Source organism: Mesoplodon mirus (genome assembly GCF_964341445.2).
Source record: "Mesoplodon mirus genome assembly, chromosome: 9".
In the NCBI taxonomy this organism is placed as follows: Eukaryota; Metazoa; Chordata; class Mammalia; order Artiodactyla; family Ziphiidae; genus Mesoplodon; species Mesoplodon mirus.
The window spans coordinates 31,592,070-31,608,302 of record NC_138985.1 but is presented as its reverse complement, the minus strand read 5'-3'; the positions used below and the strand labels follow the sequence as shown (position 1 = coordinate 31,608,302).

At 38.5% G+C, this 16,233-nt stretch overlaps 1 protein-coding gene across 2 annotated transcripts in view; it reads left to right on the top strand.

The window, feature by feature from the left end:
• LOC309810035 (up-regulator of cell proliferation) overlaps positions 1–16,233 on the top strand; it is a 69,540-nt gene that overhangs the window by 4,757 nt on the left and 48,550 nt on the right. The window contains exon 2 of one of the 2 annotated variants that reach the window (XM_082631723.1): positions 6,512–6,635. The exons of the other annotated variant lie outside the window; for it this stretch is intronic. The gene's annotated coding sequence lies outside the window, so the exon portion shown is untranslated. The remainder of the gene's footprint in view (positions 1–6,511; positions 6,636–16,233) is intronic. 2 annotated transcript variants of the gene reach the window in all.

Genomic DNA, 16,233 nt, shown 5'->3' with positions numbered 1-16,233 from the left:
ACTCATGGATGTTTATTCTATCAGTATTAATCCATTAGTGTCATTTATTATGCTGCTCAAATTGTCCCAAATTTGGCCATTGAAAGCTTGTAGAGAGCCTCTAAGATGGCCTCCAACAATACCTATCTCCTAGTATTCAGGCCCTTTTTTAATCTTCTCTCCTTGAGTGTGGGCTGGATATAGTGACGTTTCTAATGAATCGAAAAGGTGATGGGATATCACTGCTGAGATTAGGGTTAAGTAAAAGACTGGCTTCTCTCTTGAGCAGACACTCTTGCTTTCTCATTCTCTTGTTGCCTTGCTCCTTCACTTCCTCACTGTGATGGAAACCAGCTGCCATACTGTGAGCTGCCCTGTGGAGAGGCCCCTGTGCCAAGGAACTGAGAGAGGCCTCATAGCAATAGCTAGTGAAAAACAGGCGTTCAGCCCAACACCCCACAAGAAACTGAATCCTGCCAACACCATAGTAATGAGCTTGGAAATTCATCCTTCCTTATTTAAGCCTTGGGATGATCCTGGCTGATAGCTTGACTGCAACCCCATGAAAAACCTTGAGCCAAGGGAATCTGTATTAGTTTGCTAGGACTGTCATATGTACCACAGTCTGGGTGCCTTAAACAGCAGAAATTTATTTTCTCACAGATCTGGAGGTCAGAAGTCCAAGATCAAGGTTCTGGCTGACTTGGTTTCCAGTGAGGGCTCTCTTCCTGGTCCTTCTCACTATATATTTACATGGTCTTTCCTTGGTGCATCTACATAGGGAGTGGGGCCGCATGGGGAGAACACTAGTTCTCTGGTGTGCCTTATAAGGACACTAGCCCTATTGGATCAAAGCCCAACGTTATGACCTCATTTAACCTTAATTACTTCCTTAGAGGCCCCATCTCCAAATACAGCCACACTCAGGGGTAGGGCTTCAAAATATGAATTTGGGGGGGGAATAAGGACCAGGAAAGAGGCAACTTAGCAAGACAGAAAACTTACAGACAATAACTGCTTTACTGCAGCCAAACACCATGGAACAAAATGGGCCGTAATCCCCCTCAGCAAAGATTAAGTGGGGAACCTAGACTTCCATGATTGTTTTGCTGGGATGATTTCAGAAAAGACCAAGAGAAGCTGGGATTGTCATGGCCACCCAATGATAATGAGACCTTTCATCCTTCATAGTGTTCATGAAAGTCATGAACATGACATAGTGTTCATGAAAGTCATGAACATGTAGGGAGCAGTTACAAGGCACTCTCCCCTCTTCCCCCCACCCCTCATGCCTCGTATTAGGGTTCTCCTGAGAAACTAGAGGGAGGTGGGAAGAAGAGATGAACCAGGAACACTAAGGGCAAGAGAAGATTGATATCAGCTCAAGCATTTGCACTTGAGCTTTTGTTCTGTTCAGGCTCTCAATAGATTGGATGATACCCACCCACTTTGGGGAGGACCATCAGCTTTACTCAGTCCACCAATTAAAATGCTAACCTCTTCTGGAAACACTCTCACAGCACATCCAGAAATAATCTTTATGATCAAGGCATCCTATAGCCCAGTCAAACTGACATATAAAATTAATCATCATACCCTCCCAGCCAGGGTGATGGAATTTCACCCCCACTTGGTAGAATTGAGGTGGGGTCTTCCTTTCTGTGCTGATGTGATGTCAGAGGAGCCTGTAAAACAGAAGGTTTAAATAGGATCTGAGTCTCAATTCAGTAATCAAAATGTCCAGGGTACAACTGAAAATCACTCATTATACCAAGAACCAAGACTATCTTAACTTGAGAAAGACAAGATAATCATCAGACACCAAACCAGAAATGACACAGAGATGGGCATTTTCTTGCAAAGGTTTTAAAGCAGGCATGATAAAAATACTTTAATTAAAAAAATCTGAAAATGATTGAAACAAAAAACTAGAAAGTCTCAGCAAAGAAATACAAAATATAAAGAGGAACCAAATGGAAAATTTTAAACTGAATATTACAATAAAGGAAATAGTAAACTCACTAGATGGATTCAGTAGCAGAGTGGAAATGATAGGGAAAGGATTGGTGAAAGTAAAGATAAAACAATAGAAATTAACCAACAGAGAAAAATAGATTGGAAAAAAAAAGTGAATAGAGCCTCAGGGACCTGTGGTAGTATAACAAATGACCTAATATTTATCTCATCTGCATCCCAGAGGGAGAGGAGAAGGAGGGTGAGGTTGAATACATATTTGAATAAATAATGACTGAAAAAAAAATTTGGCAAAAGACATAAAGCTACAGATTCAAGAAGCTGAGCTAACCCAAAATAGGATGCACCCCCCAAAATATCATGCCAAGATACATCATAGTCAAAATTCTGAAAACTAAAGATGAAAAATCTTGAAAGCAGAAAGAAAAAAATAATACTTTACCTATAAGTAAAAAACAATTTGAATTACAGCAAGTTTCTTATCAGAAACCAAAGAGGCCAGAAGGAAGGGGCATCACATTTCCAAGTGCTGAAAACAACTATAACTAAGAATTCTATATGCAGTGAAAATATTCTTCAGGAATAAAGTGTATAGATATCAAGACATTCTCAGATGAAGGAAAACTAGAAGGGTTTGTCACCAGTAGATCCACCCTATTTTTTTTAAAAAAAAAGGGCTGAAGGAGGTTCTTGAACTGGAAAGGAAATGATAAAAGAAGAATTCCTGAAACATCAGGAAAGGAGATAGAACAATAGAAAGAGTAAAAATATTAGTTAATACAATGGAATTTTTTCTCTTAAGTTTTCTAAATTATATTTGGCGAGTGAAGCAAAAATTGTAACATTGTGGATCTCAAAGCATGTAGGGGAAACATTTAGGACAATTGTATTATAAATGACAGAGGGTAAAGGAACTGAAAGGATAGAAAGGTTTTTACACTTGACTCAAACTGGTGAAATCTTGACACCAGAGGACTATAAAAAGTTATGTGTGCATAATATAATACAACAACTAAATGTCTATACAAAGAGATACATTCAAAAGCACTATTGATAAAGCAAAATGGAATTCTAAAAAAAAAAAAAAGGTACAAGTAACCCAAAGGAAGGCAGAAAAAGAAAACATAAGAAACAAAACAAAATGAAACAAAAAACCCTGCTGAAGTCCTAGCATATCAATAATTATATTACATGTAAATGTCTGAATATACCAACTAAAAGAGAAGAACAGAGTAGATAAAAAACAAGACCCTACTATATGCTCCCCACAAGAAACTCAGTTCAAAATTAATGGTATATGTAGGTTGAAAGTAAAAAAATGGCAAAAGATATGCAATGCAAACAATCAGAAAAAAGCTGTAGTGGCTACATTAATGTCAGATAAAGTAGACTCTAGAGCAAAGAAAATCACTGGGGTCAGAGAGGGGCATTTCATAATACTGAAAGGGTCAGTCTATCAAGAAGACATGGCAATCCTAAATTTGTATGTACCAAACAGAGCTGCAAAATACTTAAAGCAAAAACGGACAGAACTGAGAGGAGAAATTGACAAACCCATGATTATAGTTGGAGACTTCATTGCCCCTCTTTCAATAATTGACTGAACTACATGGAAAATCAGCAAGGTTACATAATAACTCAACAGTACCATAAATTAACATGATGCAGCACGCACACACACACACCACTTCACCCAACAACGGCAGAATACACATTCTTTTCAAGTTCCTGTGGATAGTTTACCAAGATAGACCACTTACCATGATAGGGCCATAAAACAATCTTCAACATATTTAAAATAATTGAAATCATACTGTGTGTGTTCTCACCACAAATGAACCAAGCTAAAAATCAGTAACAGAAAGGTAACAGGAAAATCTCCAAACAGTTGGAAACAAGTTGCTAAATAATCTTTGAGTCAAAGAGGAAGTCTCAAGGGAAATAAAAACAATACATTGAACTAAATGAAAATGAAATTAAAACATACCAAGATGAGTGGGCTATAACTAAAGTAGTGCTAGAGAAAAATTTATAGCACCAAATTCTTACATTAGAAAAAAGGGAAAGTCTCAAGAAAATCATGTAAGCTCTCACTTTAGGATCCTATAAAAAGAAGAGCAGGGTAAACCCAGAGGTGCAAGTTGAAAGTAGAAAAACAATAGAGAAAGTAAGCAAAAGATGGTTCTTTGAAAAGATCAATAATATTGCCAAATGATGCAAATTAGCAATATCAGAAATGAAGTGGGATACCACTACAAATCTTGTAGATTTCAAAGGAGTGATAAGGAAATATAAATAATTTTACATACCTAAATTTGACAACTAAAGTGAAATGGACTAATTCCTCAAGAATCATCCAATATGGAAGACAAATTTTTATAGTTCTATAAATATTAAAGAAATTGAGTTTTTAATTTAAAACCTCCCAAGAAGGGACTTCCCTGGAGGTCCAGTGGTTAAGACTCCATGCTTCCAATGCAAGGGGCATGTATTCAATCCCTGGTCAGGGAACCAAGACCCCACATGTCATGCAGTGTGGCCAAATAAATAAATAAATAAAATAGAAATAAAACATTAAAACTCCAAAGAAAGAATCAGATGTTTTCAGCAGAGAATTCTACCAAACATTAAAAGAAGAAGCAATTCTATACATTATCTACCAGAAAGCAGAAAAGGAGAAATTCCCCAACTCGTTTTGTGAGGCCAGTGTTATCCTGATACCAAAACCATACAAAGACCATTCAAGAAAGGAAAACTGCAGATTAATATCTCTCATGAATACAGATGCAAAAAATCCTCAATGAAACATTAATAAGTGGAATTCAGCAATATATAAAAAGAGCTTTGGGATTCTGGGAAGACAGAGTAGGAAGTGCCAGGAACCTTGTCTTCTTTCCTGGACAATTATACTGGCAGAATCTGCTTGATATAGCTATGTTGGAACTGTGGAGTCTATTCAGACTTGCAACTTCAAGGAGAAGGCTTGAATGGGAAATTGCAGTTAATTTTGGTCAATTTCAGCAATTGCTACCCATCCCCCACCCTCAGCTCTGAGACAGTCAGTTGTGCATTTGTACCAGGAGCAGCTTACATGCAGCTTGCTGACCCAAGGTGGGCAATAAGGACCCTGTCCTCCAAATATCAGGGACCTGTTTTCTGATTGTTGATTGCTGCTTCTGATAATGGAAGTACAGACATAGAAGTGGGCAGTCATTGCTGCACCACCCCTCCCATTGTTGCAAGCCCCAAGCCCTACAGCTGAAACAACTTCTAGGAGATTTAAAGAGCTGGCACTTTTCTCTCCATCTTTATTTATCTTTTTTCCTTATTTTGGGAGCCAGACATTTAAGGACTAGGACATTCAAAAGCAACCCATGTACAGATCACCATACATGTCTAAGGAAAAACACAGACTCAGACCTGATAAGGCCTTAAGTTTATACCTCAGGCTGATTCCTGGGAAAGAGAACATAAAACAATAAAAATACTAATAAAGTAAACAAAAATGAAAGGAAACCCTTGAGAAATGGAACAATCTGATTTCCAGACTTACTACATTGTTAGATTCAAATATTAAATTTTCAGGGAAAAAAATTATAGGATGTGCAAAGAAACAGGAAAAAATTTTTTTCCATGCAAAGAAAAAAAAATCAACAGAAACTGGTGAGAAAGGCCATATGGCAGACCCAATAGACAAAGAATTAAAAAAAAAAAACCTGTCTTAAAGATGCTCAAAAAACTAAAGGAAGACACAGAGAAAGTCAAGATAATTATGTATGAACAAAATGGAACTATGAATAAAGAGAAAATATAAGACCACACCAAAAAGAGATTCTGGAGCTGAAAAGTACAATAACTTGAATGAAAAACTCACTAGATCCCAGTCAAAAGCAGATTTGAGTAGGAGAAGAAAGAATCAGTGAAGAAGAAGATAAAACAATTGAAATTGTCAAGTCTGCAGAACAGGAAGAATAAAGATTGAAGGAAAGTGAACAAAGCCCAAGGAACCTGTGGAACATCTTCAAGAGTATCAACATGCATTGTGGGAGTCCCAGAAGAAGAGAGAGACAGACAGGAGCAAAGGGATTATTTGAAGAAATAATGCCTAAGAACTTCCCAAATTTGAAGAAAGACATGAACATAAACACTCAAAACCTTAATGAACTCCTAATAAGATGAATTCAAAGAGGTCACACTGAAGACACAGAAACTGTTGAAAGCAAAAGAAAATCTTGAAAGCAGCAAGAGAGAAGTGATTCATCACATAAAAGTGATCTTCAGTAAGATTATCAGCAGATTTCTCACTTGAAACTTTGGAGGCCAGAGGTCAGTGGGCTGGTATATTCAAAGTGCCAAAAGAAAAACACTGAAAAGTGTCAATCAAGAATCCTAAATCTGCCCCAAACTGTCCTTAGAAGGGAGGGAGAAATTAAACCAAAAGCTAGCACCAGGAATAAATAATAAAGATTAGAACAGAGATGATGAATGAAATATAAATTAGAAAAATGACAGAGAAAATGAATGAAAACAAAACTTTTTTTTTTTTTTTTTTAAAAAGGAGGCTTCTGGGAAGATGGTGGAGCCAGAAACAACAGGAATCTGTCTACCCAGCTAGGCAAAAATTGCACCAGCAGAATCATCTGATGTAACTGTTTTGGAGCTCTGGAGTCTGTTGAACACAGGTAACTTTTATGGGAACCCTTGGATGGTAAATTTCTGTCAATAATCAGCATTTGGCACAGTAGCAGCTACCAATTCCCAACACACAATCTGTGTGACTGTGTTCCTGGAGCAACTTGCACCCAGCTTGTGAGAGTCAGGGTGGGCAACAAGTACCCTTTCTTTCAAATGTCAGGGATCTGTTATATGATTGTGGATTGCTGCTTCTGATCACAGAGGTGCAGACAAATAGAGCTAGAGGGGAGCCATTGTTGCACCTCCTCCCATTATTGCAAGCCCCTACCCCATCTGGCTCAAGTGTCTTTCAAGATATTTAAAGGCCAGCACTCTTCACCCCCCACTTCATTTTTTGCTTTTCCTCTTTTGGGAGACAGACATTAAAGACTAGACTATTAAAAAACAACTGCATATATGGATAAAATTAGAAAGTGATTACGCATGCCTAAGAAGAGTCTCAGGAAATACATAAGCCCTTAACTTTACACCTTAGGCTGATTCTCAGGACAGAGACAGCCTATGGCAATCAAAAACAACAACAACAGCAAACCCTGGGGAAGGGGGAAGAATCTGATTTCCAGAGCTACCACATTATTAGATTCAAATGTCCAGTATTCAACAAAAACATTAGGAGACATACAGAAAAACAGGAAAGTGTGGCCCATTCAAAGGAAAAAATATATCAACAAAATCTGTCCCTGAAAAGAGTTAATGGAAGGAGAGGAGGCAAGATGGTAGAGTAGAAGGATGTGAGCTTACCCCTTCTTATGGAAACACCAGAATCACAACTAACTGCTGAAAAACCACTGACCAAAAAAAAAAAAAAAAAAAAATGCTGGAACCTACCAAAAAAGATACCCTAAATCCAAAGTCAAAGAAGAAGCCACAAAGAGATGGTAAGACAGGTTCAATCACCATAAAATCAAATCCCATACACACTGGGTGGGCAACCCACAAAATGGAAAATAGTTATACCACAGCAGTTCTCCTACAGGAGTGAAAGTTCAGAGCGTCATGTCAGGCTCCTCAGCTTGGGGGCCTGGGAATGGGAGGAAGAGCCCCCAGAGAGTCTGGCTTTGAAAGCCACTGGGGTTTGACCACAGGACTCTCACAGGACTGGGGGAAAGAGAAACTCCATTCTTGGAGGGTGCACACAGGGTCTCATGTGCACCAGGACCCAGGGAAAAAAGCAGTGACCTCATAAGAGACTGGGCCAGACTTAGCTGCTATTGTTGGAGGGTACCCTGCAGAGGTAGGAGGCAACTGTGACTCACTGTGGGGAAAGGGACACTGGCGGCAGTGGCTCTGGCGAGTGCTCATTGGCATGGGCCCTCTAGGAGGGTGCCATTTTCTCACCAAGACCTGGCACCACCCAACAGCCTGAAGGCTCCAGTGCTGGGACACCTCAGGCCAAACAACCAACAGGACTGAAACATAGCCCCATGCATCAGCAGACAGGCTGCTTAAAGTCTTCCTTAATAAACAGCCACCTGATAATGCACACACACTCAGACACGACCCTGCCCACCAGAGGGACCAGACACAGCTCCACCAACCAGTGGGCAGGTACCAGTCCCTCCCACCAGACAGCCTCAGGTGGCAGACAGCAGAGGCAAGAAAACTACAACCCTACAGCCTGTGGAACAGAAACTGCAATCACAGATAGTTAGAAAAAATAAAATGGCAGAGGAATATGTCCCAGATAAAGGAACAAGATAAAACCCCAGAAGAACAACTAAGTGAAGTGGAGATAGGCAACTTACCTGAAAAAAATTCAGAGTAATGATAGTAAAGATGATCCAAGATCTCAGAAAAAGAATGAAGGCACAGATCGAGAAGACAAAAGAAATGTTTAACAAAGACCTAGAAGAACTAAAGAACAAACAAACAGAGATGAATGATACAATAACTGACATGAAAAATACACTAGAAGGAATCAGTAGCAGAATAACTGAGGCAGAAGAACGGATAAGTGACATGGAAGGCAGCATGGTGGAAATCATTGCCGCAGAACAGAATAAAGAGAAAAGAATGAAAAGAAATGAGAACAGTCTAAGAGACCTCTGGGAAAACATGAAATGCACCAACATTTGCATTATAGGGGTCCCAGAAGGAGAAGAGAGGGAGAAAGGGCCTGAGAAAATATTTGAACAGATAATAGCTGAAAACTTCCCTAACATGGGAAAGGAAACAGTCACCCAAGTCCAGGAAGTGCAGAGAGTCCCAGGCAGGATAAACCCAAGGAGGAACACACTGAGACAGATAGTAATCAAACTGACAAAAATTAAAGACAAAGAAAAAATATCAAAAGCAACAAGGGAAAAGCAACAAACAATATACAAGGAACTCCCATAAGGTTGTCAGGTGATTTCTCAGCAGAAACTCTGCAGGCCGGAAGGGAGTGGCACAATATACTTAAAGTGATGAAAGGGAAGAGCCTACAACCAAGATTACTCTACCCAGCAGGGCTGTCATTCAGATTCAACATAGAAATCAAAAGCTTTACAGGCAAGCAAAAGCTAAGAGAATTCAGCACCACCATCCAGCTTTGCAACAAGTGCTAAAGGAACTTCTCTAGGTGGAAAAGAAAAGACCACAACTAGAAACAAGAAAATTATGAATGAAAAGCTCACTGGTAAAGGTAAACATACAGTAAAGGTAGGAAATCATCTGCACACAAATATGATACCAAAATCAGCAATTGTGAGAAGAGGAGAGCACAAATGCAGGATATCGGAAATGCATTTGAAATTATAGACAACCTGTATTGTCTTTATTGAATTCAAACAATCTATATTGTTGTTTATATACAGATGTCTATATCAAAACCTCATGGGAACAGCAAACTGAAAATCTACAATAGATACACACAAAAAAGAAAAAGCAATCCAAACACAACACTAAAGTTAGTCATCGAATCACAAGAGAAGAGAATGAAAAAGGGAAGAAAAAACACAAAAACAAATCCAAAACAATTAACAAAATGGCAATAAGAACATACATATGGATAATTACCTTAAATGTAAATGGATTAAATGCTTCAACCAAAAGACATAGACTGGATGAATGGATACAAAACAAGACCTATATATATGCTGTTTACAAGAGACCCACTTTAGATCAAGGGACACATACAGACTGAAAGTAAGGGGATGGAAAAATGTATTCCATGCCAATGGAAGTCAAAAAGCTGGAGTAGCAATACTCATATTAGACAAAATAGGCTTTAAAATAAAGACTGTTACAAGAGACAAAAAGCACACTACATAATGATCAAGAGATCAATCCAAGAAGAAGATACAACAATTGTAGATATATATGCATCCAACATAGGAGCACCTCAATTTATAAGGCAAATACTAACAACCATAAAAGGAGAAATCAGCAGTAACACAAAAACAGTGGAGGACTCTAACACCCTATTTTCATCAATGGACAGATGATCCAGACAGAAAATCAATAAGGAAACACAGGCCTTAAATGACACATTAGACCAGATGGACTAAATTGATATTTATAGAGCATTCCATCCAAAACAGCAGAATACACGTTCTTCTCAAGTGCACATGGAATATTCTCCAGGATTGATCACATGCTGGGCCACAAAGCGAGCCTTGGTAAATTTTACTGATTATTGACCCAGGGATTTTTGCAGAAAGTAATGCCTTTAGCTGGTGATTTTTACTTTGGCTGGCCAAAAATTAATTCTGTTATTTCACTAACACTTTGTGGATTATTGCCTTCAACGGAGACACTTGACATACCTGTAAAATCTTCTAATTTTCATGAAATGTTGTTTTCAATTCACTATTCTGTAGAAGCAAAGGTGCATTCTCCAGCACCCTGAGTTTCATTTTCACTTTTTGTATCAGAATCAGTCACTATTTTTTAAAATCTTTTTATTGGTCTAATATTCACATCATCTGAATCAGAACTGTATTCTGAAAAACTGTCATCTTCTGAGACACTAGTACATATGTCGCTCAGACAGTCAGAGAAAGTATCTGCATAAAATGGACTGAAAAATTCTTCTTCACTCAAACTTTTGCAATGCGTCATTTTGGAAGATTTTACGTATATAATATATACAAGGTTGGAACAAAAACTTAATGGAGCAAAATATGAATGATAACGATAATTGTAAGTTGTATAAAGAACCTTGATCAATTTAAGCTCTAACAAATTGCACAGTGATGTTAATTGTAGCACTCTCTAAGAACGTATTGATACATCTCTGGTCAATACCGTTCGGGTAACAAAAGATGTATTAATACGTCTCCGGTCAATAATGTGTTAATAAAATTGAAATCATAACAATCATCTTTTCTGACCACAATGCTGTGAGATTAGAAATCAACTACATGAAAGAAAAAAAATGTACAGAACACAAACACATTGGATGTTAAACAATAAGCTTCTAAGCAACCAATGGATCACTGAAGAAATCAAAGAGGAAATCATAAAATACCTAGAGACAAATGAAAATGAAATCATGATAATCCAAAACCTATGGGACACAGCAAAAGCAGTTCTAAGAGGGAAGTTTATAGCAATAGAGACTTACCTCAGGAAACAAGGAAAATCTCAAATAAACAACCTAACCTTACACCTATAGCAACTAGAGAAAGAAGAACAAAACCCAAAGTTAGTAGAAAGAAACAAATCATAAAGATCAAAGCAGAAACAGATGAAATAGAGATGAAGAAAGTAATAGAAAAGATGAATGAAACTAAAAACTGGTTCTTTGAAAAGATAAATAAAATTGATAAACCTTTAGCCAGACTCATCAAGAAGAAGAGGGAGGGAACTCAAATCAATAAAATTAGAAATGAAAAAGGGGATGTTACAATGGACACCACAGAAATACAAACGATCATAAGAGACTAGTACAAGCAACTATATGCCAATAAAATTGACAACCTAGAAGAAATGGACAGATTTTTAGAAAGGTACAACCTCCCCAAACTGAACCAGGAAGAAACAAAATATGAACAGACCAATCACAAGTACTGTAATTGAAACTGTGATTTAAAAACTCCCAACAAACAAATGTCCAGGATCAGATGGCTTCACAGGCAAATTCTATCAAACATTTAGAGAAGAGCTAACACCTATACTTCTCAACTCTTCCTAAAAATTGCAGAGGGAGAAACACTCCCCAACTCATTCTACGAGGCCACCATCACCCTGATACCAAAACCAGACAAAGATATCACACAAAAAAATTACAGGCCAATATCACTGATGAACATAGACACAAAAATCCTCAGCAAAATACTAGCAAATGGAATCCAACAGCACATTAAAAGGATCATGCACCATGATCAAGTGGGATGTATCCCAGCGATTCAAGGATTCTTCAATATATGCAAATCAATCAATGTGATGCGCCATCTTAATAAACTGAAGAGTAAAAACCATATAATCATCTCAATAGATGCAGAAAAAGCTTTTGAGAAAATTAAACATCAATTTATGATAAAAACTCTCCAGAAAGTGGGGATAGAGGGAACCTCCCTCAACATAATGAAGGCAATATATGACAAACCCACAGCAAACATTATTCTTTTTTTTTTTTTTTTTTTTTTTGCGATACGTGGGCCTCTCACCATTGTGGCCTCTCCCATTGCGGAGCACAGGCTCCAGACACGCAGGGTCAGCGGCCATGGCTCACAGGCCCAGCTGCTCCGCGGCATGTGGGATCCTCCCGGACTGGGGCATGAACCCGTGTCCCCTGCATCGGCAGGTGGACTTTCAACCACTGTGCCACCAGGGAAGCCCAGCAAACATTATTCTTAATGGAGAAAACCTGAAAGAATTTCCTCTAGTATCAGGAACTAGACAAGGGTGCCCACTCTCACCACTATTATTCAACACAGTTTTGGAAGTCCTAGCCATGACAATCAGAGAAGAAAAAGAAATAAAAGGAATCCAATTGGGGAAAGAAGAAGGAAAACTCACTGTTTGCAGATGACATGATACTATACATAGAAAATCCTAAAGATGCCACTAGAAAACTACTAGAGCTAATCAACAAACTTAGCAAAGTTGCAGGAAACAAAATTAATACACAGGTATCTCTTGCATTCCTATACAATAACAGTGGAAGATTAGAAAGAGAAATTAAGGAAACAATCCCATTTACCATTGCTACAAAAAGAATAAAATACCTAGGAGTAAACCTACCTAAGGAGGCAAAAGACCTGTATGCAGAAAACTGTAAATACTGATCAAAGTAAGTCAATGCAAATAGATGGAGAGATATACCATGTTCTTGGATTGGAAGAATCAATATTGTCAAAATGACTATAGTACTCAAAGCAATCTACAGAGGCAATGCAATCCCTATCAAATTACCAATGGCATTTTTCACAGAACTAGAACAAAAAATTTTACAATTCGTGTAGAAACATAAAAGACCTTGAACAGCAAAAACAATGTTGAGAAAAAACAAACAAAAAACAGCTGGAGGAATCAGGCTCCCTGACTTCAGACTATACTGCAGGGCTACAGTAATCAAGACAGTATGGTACTGGCACAAAAACAGACATATAGATCAATGGAACAGGATAGAAAGCCCAGAGATAAACCCACACACGAGAATAAAGATGCAGAGCTACTAGAGAATGGACTTGAGGATATGGGGAAGGGGAAGGGTAAGCTGTGACAAAGCGAGAGAGTGGCATGGACATATATACACTACCAAGCGTAAAATAGATAGCTAGTGGGAAGCAGCCGCATAGCACAGGGAGATCAGCTCGTTGCTTTGTGATCACCTAGAGGGGTGGGATAGGGAGGGTGGGAGGGAGGGAGATGCAAAAGAGAAGAGATATGGCAACATATGTATATGTATAACTGATTCACCTTGTTATAAAACAGAAACTAACACACCATTGTAAAGCAATTATACTCCAATAAAGATGTTAAAAAAAAGTGAGTTTCTTAATTTCTAAATAGAAATATTATTAAGTTGTCTTATTAATTTCTAGTTTAATTGCATTGTGGTCAGAGATGTGGTCCATATTGTTTTAATCTGAAACATTTTGAGAATGACTTTATAGACATATATATGGTTAATTTAAAAAATTGATTTAAAATTCACATATTGTAAAATTCAACACTTAAAAGTATACAATTCCATTGTTTTTAGTATACTTAAAAGATTATGCAAACATAACCTCTAGTAATTCTTTAATTTCAACAATATATTTAAAAGACTCTGAGATATGTAATTGATTCTCTTATAATTTTTTTGTTGTGGTAACATATATATGCATAAAATGTACCATTTTAATCATTTTTAAGTGTACAATTCAGGGGCATTAACTACATTCATAATGTTGTGCAACCACAACATCACTATATCTATTTCCAAAAAAAAATTTTTATCATCTCTAGGGACTCTGTAACAATTAAGCAATAACTCCCCATTTCTCATGCCTCTGGCCCCTGGTAACCTCTAATCTACTTTCTTTCTCTATTAATTTGCCTGTTTTTGTTATCTCATCTAAATGGAATCATACAATATTTATCCTTTTGTGTCTGCCTTACTTCACCTAGCATGTTTTCAAGCTTCATCCATGTTGTAGCATGATTCAGAATTCCATTCCTTCTTATGACTGAATAATATTCCATTTTATATCTATACCATATTTTGTTTATCCACTCAGTTGTTGATGGACATTTGGGTTATTTCCATCTTTTAGCGATTGTGATTAATTGCTGCTGTGAATATTGGTGTGCATGTATTTGTTTGAGTCCCTCTTTTGAATTCTTTTGAGCATATACCTAGAAGTTGAACTGTTGGATCATATGGAATTTCTATGTTTAGCTTTTTGAACAACTGCCAAACTGTCTTCCACAGTGCCTGAATCACTTTACATTCCCACCAATGGTGTCTGAGGGTCCCAATTTCTCTACATTCTCATCAGCACTTGGGTTTTTTTGTTGTTTTGATTGTAGCCATTTTAGTACGTGGGGAGTGGTATCTCATTGTGGTTTTTATGTGCATTTCTTTAATGACTAATTGTGTTGAGCATATTTTCATATACTCGGAGGCTTTAAGTATATCTATCTGCCTCGGAGAAGTGTCTAGCCAAGCCCTTTGCCCATTTTTTATTGGGTTGTTTTTTTGTTGTTGAGTTGTAGGGTTTCCTTATGAATTTTGGATATTAATCCCTTATCAGATATGTGATGTGCAAATATCTTCTCCCAGTCTATAGGTTGCCATTTCACTCTCTTTTCATAGTGTCCATTGATGAACAAAAATTTGAAATTTTGATGAAGATCAATTTATCTATTTTTTCTTTTGTTGCCTGTGCTTGCAGTGCCATATCCAAAATATTATAGCTAAATCCAATGCCCGGAAGCTTTTCCCCTATGTTTCTTCCAAGAGTTTTATTGTTTTAACTTGTATGTTTAGGTCTTAGATTCATTTGAGTAATTCTGTATATGATGTGGGGTATAAGTCCAACTTTAGTCTCCAGTATGTGGATATTCAGTTTTCTTAGCACCATTTCTGAAAAGACCATCCTTTCCACATTAAACGGCCTTAGTATTTAAGTCAAAAGTATATTGGGCCAAGGGGGACCAAGATGGCAGAGTAGGAGGACATGGAGCTCACCTCCCCCAACAAACACATCAAAAGTACATCTACATGTGGAACAATAATCACGGAAAACTAACTGGAAACTGGCAAAAGAACTCCTATACAGCCAAAGCTGGAAGAAAGATGTCCATGTAACTGTGCAGGATGGGGAAAAAAGGCATTGGGTCAGAACCTGCACCCCTGGCAGGGATCTGTAAGGAACAGTAGTCCACATAGGTGAATTCTCACCCTGGGGAGCAGGTTGACTAAAAATATGGGCATCCCAGTTCTGGGGTCCTGCAGGGAGGAGACAAGCCCCCTTGTCTGCTGGGAAATCCGCTGAGACAGACAGAAGGGCTGAGGAAGCCTAGACTCTATTGTGAGCAGTGCCTGCATGTTGGCTTGATAAGAATCAGGGTGGAGAGAGCCTTGTACTGGCTGCTGCTACCTTGCCACTCTTCCCAGTCCAAAAGGATGAATACCCCACTCCTGCTCACTCCACATCACAGCCTGGCACAAGATCAGGGCAAAGATCAGTCTAGTTATGCAGAGACAGACCAGGGCACCTGGGGTGTGATCTGGGTGGAACCACAGAGACCACTGTCAGCACATGCACTGGGGCACCAAGCCTAGCTGGGCAGACATTGTCAGCGCACACACTGGGTGATGCCATAAGAATGCACAAATGCTAAGCACTGACTCTCAGGCAGACTGGCCCTGGGCAGGAGTACACAGTGGTTTATGTCCTAGCATGAGTGCTCCAACTCCACCCACTCCACACCACAGATTAGCACTAGACACACCACAGATTAGCACTAGATCTGGGGCAGACAGGTCCTTGGAGAAGTCTGCCAAAGAGGCAGCCCAGATCTCAGATGAAGCACAGTCACCTCAGTTCCTGCAGCCACAATGCCCCAACCCCCAGTCCCAGCCTACTCCACACCACAGCCCTGCACTAAATGTGGGATGAACATAACAGAGAAAGGGACGGAACCTTGGGATGCTTCTGAGTGGAA